We start from the raw sequence: 11,119 nt of genomic DNA, 5'->3' as shown, positions 1-11,119 counted from the left end.
CACACATCAAACATTCATCGCCAGACCTGTATTTTTAAAAAAAGTTTTATGACTTCAGCAACACTTTCCTGGTGTATTAAGTAAAGAACTATTCCTTGCTCTCCCTAATAATCTTAAAAAATAATTTGCTGCAAAAATAATTTACTGTTGCAACTGTATAGGTGTGGCTGGATAGGTGTGGTTTTTCCTGCTATAGGTGAGGAATTTAATCCTTGTTTTGTAGAGGTATACAGTTGACCTACGTGAGAAGGAAATGAGCTCTCAGTGAAAAAGGGAAGGTGTTGACTGTGTGGAGGAAAAGGAGATCATGACTCCTAAATCTCTCATCAAACCAATATAAGCAGGCTCTGTGGTCCCTAGGCCTAGTTTGCATACAGTATTTAGCAGAACCACAGTGAAGCTTTTCTTGGAATGCACCCTAACCCTTAGGGTTGCAGGTGGGAGCTTTCATGTTCTCCCATCCTGAATGTAGTGGAAAAAAGCATGCCAGGGAGAAGGCTAGCTCAAATCAGCCTCCTAGACATGCTGGCTTTCTGTGTGCAGGGAGTTTTTTTTCCTTGAGGGAAATGCAGCACCCACCTGCTATTTCAAGTAATACACTGGGTCTAAGGGCTTGCCTGAAGGGACACGGGTGGCGCTGTGGGTTAAACCACAGAGCCTAGGACTTGCCAATCAGAAGGTTGGCGGTTCGAATCCCTGTGACGGGGTGAGCTCCCGTTGCTCGGTCCCTGCTCCTGCCAACCTAGCAGTTCGAAAGCACGTCAAAGTGCAAGTAGATAAATAGGTACCGCTCTGGCAGGAAGGTAAACGGCGTTTCTGTGCGCTGCTCTGGTTCGCCAGAAGAGGCTTGGTCATGCTGGCCACATGACTCTGAAGCTGTATGCCGGCTCCCTCGGCCAATAAAGCGAGATGAGTGCCGCAACCCCCGAGTCGGCCACGACTGGACCTAATGGTCAGGGGTCCCTTTACCTTTACCTTAAGGGCTCGCCCACACCTCTGTTTGTCCAGCCACTTTCACCTGGGGAAACCCAGAGATTAGCGCTGAATCGGAGCAAAAAGCAATCGGATTTTCTGCAGGTGGCTGTTCTGATTTAGTGCTAAAGAGTGTGTTTTCCAGGAAGAAGCGGCAGGCCAAAGGCGAAACTGCTCAGACCTATGCCTAGAAACCACAGTGCAAGTGGGAAATCGCTTGACCCATGCTTTCTTGGCAAAGGATAAGCGGAAGTGCGGCGAGCCCTGAGGCAAGCTTTATCACTGGATTTTACTGAATATACCAACAAGACTAGGACCTGTTTGCTGTAATTCCAAAAGTCTGAATTACACAGCTCTCTTCTAAATGTTTAATGTACTTTGTGAGAGTTTTTGTGCCTAGAAGATTCTTGCTTACAGATCCTTCCATACCATCAGCCCCCACCATTCTCCGTTCAAGCATCCACTCAACGGCTGAAATAAATTGTGCAAAACGACTTCCACTTGCAAAGCTGGCAGCATTTTGTGTCCAGCATTTTGTTGAAGTTTGCTTTTTATCTGTGGGAAAGAATTTGCAGTATCAGTGCCCACTCAACAAATGGGGCACTGGCGAGTGATTGTGGGCACCTCTGATTAGTTGGTTGCAAACACATTTACTGTCTCGCACAGCTGGGGCACATCATGCATACATCTGCCTTGAAATGGGCTACAAATGTGAAGAGGTAAAGTATTTGAAGCTGAATAAATTTGGGGGGGGCTGCTGAAGGTGCTCCTTGCCTGGAGCACCATTTCATTTAAGGATTGACCTGCTGTAGTGACATAAAACTTGTTTATTTCCATACAGGAACTTCTTAACAACTGACAGGAGTGAGCCAGCAGTAAATCACACAACGTAAGTGGAGTGAACCCTTTATTAGTACAGTGGTACCTCGGGTTACATTTGCTTCACGTTACAGACTCCGCTAACCCAGAAATATTACCTCAGGTTAAGAACTTTGCTTCAGGATAAGAACAGAAATTGTCCTCCGGCAGCGTGGCAGCAGCAGGAGGCCCCATTAGCTAAAGTGGTGCTTCAAGTTAAGAACAGTTTCAAGTTAAGAACGGACCTCCGGAACGAATTAAGTACTTCACCTGAGGTACCACTGTAAACACAGGATCCACACAGGAGTGTCAGGCCTCATGAGTACAGCAACTCTTCTTGCCCCTACGAAGCACTTGCAGAGACTAGGGGTCACAGCCTTCCCTCCGGTGCCTCTCCAGGGTTTTCCCCAAGCGATCTGAGACTGTGCTGACACTAATTTCTCCTCTGCCCACTCAAGACCTCTTCTGATTCTGGCAGACAGGGGAGAGGGGAGCTTGTTGCAGCAGGAGGGGGCCTCACCTGTGCCTCTTTACCAGCCTGACTCATCTCTGCATCTTGGTCTCCCTTCCCTCATCCTTCTGCTTCTGGACTTCTCTCTGCTACAGACACTCACAGCTCACTAAACTCACCACTTCAGCTTCTGACATCTCCCAGTCTTTTCCCTTTTCTCCTTTTATTGGGGGTTCCCCAGCTGGTTCCTCCCACCATTCCTCTGCCTCCAATCAGTCCCTGACAACAACATTTCCCAGCTAGCTTCAAAACGCTCTTTGCTGGCCAAATCCAGATGTTCTAGGCTGTCCCCTTTCAGCCTCCCGTCTTGCAGGTTGGTGTAGCTCCAGGTATCTTTCACTACGGTCTTTTTGTGTAGCTCAGTGCAGGCCCAATCAAGTGGTTGGGGACACCTGTTCAATAGGAACTAGCAGGCTGTACGAGAGCAGAGGAAGAAAGAGACATATCTTTGCTTGGCACAATATCTAAATAACCCGAATGAAGCTTTCCTTTCCTCGTCTCAGCATTCCTACTGTATTAGGCCCACTACTTAAACGCAGTGCGCGAGAATCAATTTTCTCTTTGTGCAGAGAGTGGCTTCACACTTTCAGATGAAAATTGCTAACTTTTCAATGAGTGCGGCAGGTAGATAATAGGCTGAAACTATTGCAGCGTTGAATTCAGGAACACAGAGCCAGATCTTGCTCCTCTTGATGCCAGTGGCAAAACTGCCATAATGAGGCAACTATAATTTGCTGCCAAGACATTATTAGAAATTCAGTAGATTCAGTAGAAATTCACAAAACTAGCAAGAGAGTCAGTAATAGGTCACCATTAGAAATGTAGCCAAAGGAACAATTCTTCCTAAATGTCTAGCTTCTGCTTCCTTTGGAAATGGAAAGGTGCTTTGAAGTGCCACAGCCACCCACCTGTAACAGTGCCATAACTTTCGTAAGCCTAGAAACATATTATTAGATCTCACCTTTGCTGTGCTTTCGTCTATCCTGCTGTAGCTAGTTACCTGTGTGTTTCTAGTCTTCAGATTCTGCACTATGAGAGTTTCCCTTTTTTAAAATTCAGCACCACTAACTTACACCAGTTTTTAAAATAGCCAAGTAAATTCACTTGAAGTTGTTTGCAAGTGCTAAGAAAATATAAACCTACATGGATCGCCTTGCTAGGCTGGAATTTCTAGGCCAGATGCCTCAAGGCTGGGTTGGGAACCATGGATTCTGATCCCAATACTTGCCCAGTGGATGTACATTGCCATCATCTACAGGGATCATCATTTAATACTAGTAATTGAAAACATCTTACTGCAGGTAACTTATCTTTGGATTAACACCAAGGATTAAAGGGACCACAACCCTCACATTATAGCATTGAGAAGAGAGACTTGAGAAGAACCCAAATAAGATTCTTTGAAGTATGGTTCTAAAGCTATATTTAAGGTTGTTTGAGGCAACATGGTGCCCATGGTCCAAAACGTTTTATTAAGCTTTTTAGCATTAATTGAAGGGGGTGGGGAAGCAGTGCAGGCCTAAGACATAATGTTGCTGGAAGCTGACACAAACACCAAGGCCAACATTTTAAAAAGTTTTGCTGTACCATTCAGACGCCAGTTCTCTCCCCTCCAAAAAAAATGTACGGTGGTTCTTGCAAGGTAATGGGGGGAATGTAAATATCTTTAGTTTTTAAGTCAGCCTTGGGGGAAAATGGAAACATCTAACCCTTTTAAAATTGTGGTGATATAATAAAAACTGTGGAGACAGATTTCAGCACAAATTGCTCAGTAAAAAGTGAGCATGCTCTTGGCTTCCTGGAGCCAGCCAATACATCAAAAATATTGGTATAAAAGAGAAGCACCAGGTACTCCCCCCCAACTTATTTAAAATTAGAGAAATTTTCTTTTAACCCCCCTCCCAACTAAAATCAAAGTATTATTTAAAACCAATTAAGATTAAGTAACTTCAAAGCACTTTAAATGCTACCAGCATTTGGGTTTGGGCTGTTCACTGACTCACCTGCCCCCTCCAGCCTGTGATCTCTGAGGCTTCCTCTCTAGAATGCTTCTGCCCGCCAGCTGCTTCCAGACAACTCATAAGCATCTTTGCTTTGCTGCTGAGAAACTGCTCAGAGAATGGCAAGCCTCAGATGTTCTCGAACCCGAAGTGAAAAGCCGTACGGATTGATGGATGGATGGATTCTGCTCTGGACCGCGCTGGTATGTTTTAAAGAAATGACTCAGAGAGATAGAAATTGGAGGCAAGAAAACTGTGCCCTACATAGAACCTGCTGCCTAAGCAGCTACTTCATTTTGCTCTGGTGTCAAGGCTGGCCCTAAGAGAAAGCTTCAAAGCGGGGTGGGGGGAGAAGCAGGGAGGTCACCCACTGCCCATGCAAGGAGATGCCCTCTGACCCTTACACCCTTGGTATAGTGGCCGATCCGGATCAGGGAGGCTCAGCCTGTTGAGTTAATTAAGCCAGGCAGGCAATGACAAAGCCTGAGCCTTCCTGTTTCCAATCAATACCAAACCCTCACAGCGCACACCCAGAAGTATTTTTGGCAGCCAGCCTAGTGGAGAGGAGGGGGTGACCCAGCCGCCCTCGAGACCAGGCCTGGCAGAGGCCCAGGCAGGGGAACTGGAGCCTCCCATCGCCTCGGAGTGCCTGCAGCTCCCGCAGGGATGTGCTGCGGATTTAATAATACCTGTGTGACAATGTCATCCTTCAAACGAGGTGAGTGCCATCAATTATTCCCTGCATACTAAGTGATGGAATTAAAGCCCTAAGCTGTTCACAGCTTGATCCCGCTGTGCTTGCATGTTGCAATTTTTAAGGAGGGGAAAAATGAGAGAGAAAAGTCCACGTCTCTCTTCACAGTTTCTTGGCGCTTTGCCTTGGTGGTGAAGCAGCTGTCACGTCGGGGAAAACAGACGTGGCCTCCCGGAGAGGGAGTCTCACAGTCTCCACACTCCCTGCTCAGCAACTTCCCAGCAGCAAGGGAGAGTGAGGAAATCTCTGTCGCCTTCCCCTCTTTGCAGCCTCGGAGGAGACTTTCAGAATAAGCGTGATGCAGCCACTCATCATTCATTCATATATTCATTCAGTGGGTACAAAGCGCGGCGGCGGCGGGGGAACACCGGCCCTGACGCGTCACTCGGAGAGGAACGCCCCCAGCCAATGGGGACTCCTCGGCTTCCTCCGCCTCGGAAGGGCTCCGCCCCATGCAAATGAAGGGGGCGGGGCGCGCCTCATCTTTGAACGCTGGATGCAAAGAGGAGAGAAGTGAAGAGCGGGGTTTCCTCCCCCGCCCCTCACCCCCTTACCAAAAAAGCAAAGCGCGGCAAGAGAGTTGGGGGTCTCTTGGAGCTACGAATCAGAGCTTCTCCTCCCAGCCGTCCCGCCTATCGCAGAGAAGGGAGGCGGGCGGTTTCCACGGTTCTTCCCCCAATGGTTGCAAGCGGTGCAGCTAAATTGAGAACAACACTAGCGGGAGGACTCAGATCTTTGCTTAAAAAAACACCCCAAAACCCGCCTTTCACCTCCCAGCTTTGAACTGCGAGAATCACAGGCTGCCTCTGGACCACCGGCAGCAGCGGCAGGTGAGGGCGGCTTGCGGAGAGCGGGGCAGACAGGGCTGGGGCTTCTAGGGACGGGGAAGAATGGGGGGCTGTGAAAACGCTTGTGGGGTTCTGGAGGGTGTCGAGGCGGCTCTGCCTGGGGGGCTCAGGACGGATGGGGCTAGGAGGGCAGCCTGGGCGGCGGCGGGGGGGAGGAGCAGAGACTCTCACGATAGACCCTCAAAGTGAATGCAAGCTGGCAAGCGAGTCCTCCATCTCTCCGCACTCCGCCCCCCTGTTTGGGTTTTGCCCCTCTGCTTTCCGAAGAGGGGCGTGTTCCGTGCCTGCATGTGTGAGCGTGGGGGGAAAGTTGTGCCCAAGACTAAGTCATCTTTTCCCACTGTTGGGGGAGCGGAGGCTGAACTAAGTCTGCCCTCGCAATCATTATTATTTAAACAAAATACTCTTCGAGTTGTTCTCCGCTGAAATCCAGGTCAACACCCTGAGTCTTTCGAAGACTGTCCCAGGCATCCCCTTTGCGGGAAGGCAGAGAAGCCCAGCTCTGATTCCAGATGTGCTTCCCAAAGCAAGGCGGTTTATAGGAATTGCAGGTTTGGACTCCGCTCCGCTTGTATGCATGTGATTTTCTTCCTCGGGACTAGCTGGAGAAACGTGAAGAGCAAAGGAACCCATCTTGGCCCGTAAGGAACTCCCCCCCCCCAAAAAAAAAAAAAATCCACAGCTGGGCAATAATACTTTAATTAGGACCAATCCACTGCCCTAAAATTGCAAGGAAGCTTGCGAGCTCACCCTGGGAGGCGGTGGGATAACCTTGGGGGGGGGGGCTAAGAAGAGACAAGGGGGCGGCCGGGTATCGCTAAAGGTGCAAATGACGCTGAAAAGCTGCTCTCACCGGCCCACCAGTTTTGTTGAATGAATCAAACCAAAAAGATTTAACTGGATTTTGAATAAATGTGCAATGACTTGCTCCTGTTTAGAATTCGGTTGTGTCACCGCCTTCCTTAGTGGGTCGTGCAAACCACTGTTCTGAATAATGGTTTGTGTTAGGATAGGGTAGCAGGCACTGGGGGAGGTGGTTATGGAACCATGGAGCGGAAAGGAGGGAGGCTGGCGGCCCCCAAAAGTTAGGGAGGCTCTGGGTTAGACGTTGAGCAAGCAGCAGGTGTTGGGAGGGGGAACTGCCCCATCCAGGCTGGTTAAAAGTTCTGGAGGGCTGGGCGCCTCCCGGTCGAGGGCCCGTCCCTTCGGCTCCCCGCCCAGCCGAGGAAAACCACGAGGTCGCCCAGCAGAGAACTTCAGCTGCTGAGGTTTGTCAAGAGAGCCGGACCGCAGAGGAATGGGTGGGTGGGGGGCAGGAGGAGCTGCCTTTCTCCGCGAGAAGCCGACCGGCCTCCTCTTTGCTCAGAGGCTTCGGAAAAGTTGCTGGCTCGTTTGCACGTGAGGAAGCGGTTCCGTTCCCTGGGCTGGACACCGCGGCGGAGCGCCTCCTAGAGGAGCGAGCCGGGTAAATGGCAGCCTTTCCCAGGTAGAGATCCTTGCTCTGGGTTCATTTGCATAGGTTATTTTAATTTCCGTGGATTGTTTTGTTTCTGAAACAGCCCTGCGCCAAGATAGCTATTGCTTTTATTCTATTTTAAGTTGGTTTCTTGGTTTAAAATGGATTCTTTCTTCAAGATTCATGCACCGTAAGGGGTTGGACTAGATGACTCTGGGGATCCCAATCAATTCTGTGATTCTATTAAAAAGTTCTGTAGGCTGATTTCCCAACAGCTGAGGAGGGGGTTTATGAAAAGTGTAGAATACTGTCAGAGTGTAGCCTTCCCAGGATGGTTCAGCTGGCACTGCCTTCATGGGGTCCTAGCCAGTGAAATTTTACTCGGAATAGACCCACTGAAATGGAAGCATGTAACTTAGCCATGCCTAATTATTTCGGTGGGTCTTCTCAGGAGCAGGATCACCACTGGCTACAACCCATGGCCTTTGCTGCACCAGCTGAAGAACTTTTTGTTCACCACCCAGGCCTTTAACAGGATGTGTTTTACAGACTGGGCTTCTCAGTTCTATGTTCAAATTTTAAAGTAATATTGATGCAGTCAATTAACATCAGTTCCACAGTTGCCCCTAAAGGTATCGTTACAAGAAGAGGCTCTGTGGAGGTGGTGGTTGAGGATGGGTCGAAGTTTGGGATCTTGGGAAAGTGACAATTAGGGCACATCATACATTTCAAACTCAGGGCTCCTCCCAAAGAGTCCAGGGGACTCTGGTTTGCTCCTCGCAGAGCTTCAATTCCCTTCCTCCTTAACAAACTACCAGGATAATAATAATTTGTTTGTACGCTGCCTGACAGGGTTGCTCCAGCCACTCTGGGCAGCTTCCAACAAAATATAAAAGAGCACTAGACTCATCAGACAGTAAAAGCTTCCTGATACATGGCTGCCTTCAGATGCATAATTATAATTAAAGATGTATAAAATAAGATGTATATAAAGAAGATGTATAATTAGTCATCTCTTTGACATCAGACTGTAGGGCATTCCAAGGGGCAGGTGCCACTACCGAGAAGGCCCTCTTCCTGGTTCCCTGTAACAATACAGTAATAATAATTTATGGACTTTGGAATGGATGTTGTGTGGCTTTTTAAATACTAGCAGGTACCGTATTTTTCGCCCCATAGGACGCACTTTCCCCCCTCCAAAAATGAAGGGGAAATGTGTGTGCGTCCTATGGGGCGAATGCAGGCTTTCGCTGAAGCTTGGAGAGCGAGAGGCATCGGTGCGCACTGACCCCTCTCGCTCTCCAGGCTGCAGGAAGCTATCTGCAAGCCTTGCAAGCCCGGCGGGAGTTTCCGCGGGCTCACAAGGCTTGCGGGCAGCAGCCTGCAGCCCCCGCGAGTGTCCGCAAGCCTTGCGCGCCCGGCAGGAGGTCCCGCCGAGCGCGCGAGGCTTGGGGCGGCAGCCTGTCGTCCGAAGCACGGGGAGCCCTCCGGAGGGTGCCCCGTGCTTCGGGCAGGTGTGTGCAAGGCTTGGTGCGGCAGCCGTGGCGGGGGGGGATATATTTTTTTTATTCATCCCCCCCCCAAAAAAAAAACCGAGGTGCATCCTATGGGCCAGTGCGCCCTATAGGACGAAAAATACGGTATATTGTGGCAATGAGCCTCTTTATCAGATATATGAACTGGTATTGTTAGTTGACAGAGAAATATCTCTATCTAGCCTTTATTTCCCATTACTGAAAAATACAGAGTGTGGCCCAGGGAGGATTGAAAATCAAATCACTGGAGCCCAAAGGTCATGAAATGCAAGTAGGGCTGTGACACTTACATGCAAAACACATACATACAAGATGGGAGCAGTGCAGGAATTTTAGATAATGCAATCTTCCCACCTTTGCTATGCTAATTTGACACCTGGAGTGGGAGAGAAGATCCTATCAAGAACTAAATGAATAGAATGAAACTTGAGGATAAGTTCCAGTTCAGCAATTTTGCTCTGAAGTCTCCCTTTGAAACTTTTTGTTACAGAATCAGGTCAGCAGCAGTGTGTCCTGAGAGACTGAAGTCCTCTCCCAATGCTCTCTGAACGTTGATAGTTCTGATGTCAGGCTCATGTCCAATTGTCTCTCTCCTTTGGGTAAGAGAGTTGTTTCTCTCTCTTGCTTTCCTCCCTAGAGGAGAGCTGGTCTTCGCTTGGGAGCTAATCCCATGCTAGGTAGAAATAGCAGAGAACGCTTCACTCCTGTGCTGTGATCTTGGGAGACAGATCAGACACTCTTCCCTGATTATGTAGTCTGGATGAGCGTATGGAAACTTCTTTAAATGATTCCTTTTTCCAGTTATAACTTATTAAGTTTTCAAAAGTTTCAGATATACACTCCAATATGTAATAGATTTTTCTTTTGTTTTGTCGACTTCCCAATCCATTTTCCATGGCGTTTTTTATTTCTCCTTCTTTGCTGCACCTTATTTTCTCTCTCTTACACCCGAACAACAATACAATAATCTCTAATTCCTTCTGTTGCTTATAGTTCAAATCCTGTTCGTGAATTCATCATACTATAGTAAAGGGTAAAGGGACCCCTGACCATTAGGTCCAGTCGTGGCTGACTCTGGGGTTGTGGCACTCATCTCGCTTTATTGGACGAGGGTGCCGGCGTACAGCTTCCGGGTCATGTGGCCAGCATGACTAAGCCACTTCTGGCGAACCAGAGCAGCACACAGAAACGCCGTTTACCTTCCCACCAGAGCAGTACCTATTTATCTACTTGCACTTTGACGTGCTTTCGAACTGCTAGGTTGGCAGGAGCAGGGACTGAGCAACGGGAGCTCACCCCGTCGCGGGGATTCGAACCGCCAACCTTCTGATTGGCAAGTCCTAGGCTCTGTGGTTTAACCCACAGTGCCACCCGCGTCCCTCATCATACTATAGTAGTTCTTTAAGTAGTCGGAAAAAAGGCTTCCATTCTTCTATAAAACAGTTACCGTTTTATTTTATTTTTATTTTATCTGTTAACTTTGCCAATTCTGCACAGTCCATCATTTTACTTATCCATTCTTTTTTGGTGGGAATTTCTTCCTTCCATTTTTGTGCATAGAAGATCCCAGCTGCTGTTGTTACAATCATAAACAGCCTAATCATCTTGTTTGGAACTTCTGTCCCGATAATTCTTAAACTGAGACTCTTAAACTCTTGGTTGTAGTTTCGAGCCCCACTTTGGGCAAAATATTCTTGCGCTGCAGGGGTTAGATGACCCTCGTGATCCCTCCCAGCTTTACAATTCTATGATTCTTCCCCTGATTAGAGTCTGGAAGAGTGCATAGAATCTACTTAGTTGCTTGTACAGTGATACCTTGGTCCTCAAACTTAGTCCGTCCCAGAAGTCGGTTCCAAAACCAAAGTGTTCCAAAACCAAGGCACGCTTTCCCATAGAAAGTAATGCAAAAATGGATTAATCTGTTCCAGACTTGTAAAAACAACCCATAAAACAGCAATTTAACATGAATTTTACTATTTAATGAGACCATTGATCCATAAAATGAAAGCAATAAACAATGTACTGCAGTCACACAATCAATCAATCAGTAGCTGAACTGGGTTCCACACAGTCACAAAACAACAACAACAACAAAAAAGAGCCACAAAAACGCAGAATAAATAGCAAAAACAGACAGACCTCAGCGTAACACTCGAAACGGAAGTGTGGCACTCAAATTGGAAGT

The 11,119-nt window shown here is 48.0% G+C and overlaps 1 protein-coding gene across 3 annotated transcripts in view; it reads left to right on the top strand.

Annotated features, from left to right (window-relative positions):
• Positions 1-5,653: 5,653 nt before the first annotated feature.
• PDZD2 (PDZ domain containing 2) overlaps positions 5,654-11,119 on the top strand; it is a 254,232-nt gene continuing 248,766 nt past the window's right edge. Inside the window, exon 1 of one of the 3 annotated variants that reach the window (XM_082241726.1) lies at positions 5,654-5,925. The gene's annotated coding sequence lies outside the window, so the exon portion shown is untranslated. Of the gene's footprint in view, positions 5,926-7,311; positions 7,430-11,119 lie in introns of those variants that run through there. The other 2 variants (XM_082241728.1, XM_082241727.1) reach the window with 2 other exon arrangements.

The sequence above is a fragment of the Podarcis vaucheri genome, assembly GCF_965113315.1.
Source record: "Podarcis vaucheri genome assembly, chromosome: 11".
NCBI lineage: Eukaryota > Metazoa > Chordata > Lepidosauria > Squamata > Lacertidae > Podarcis > Podarcis vaucheri.
This window is presented reverse-complemented; position numbering and strand designations above follow the sequence as displayed.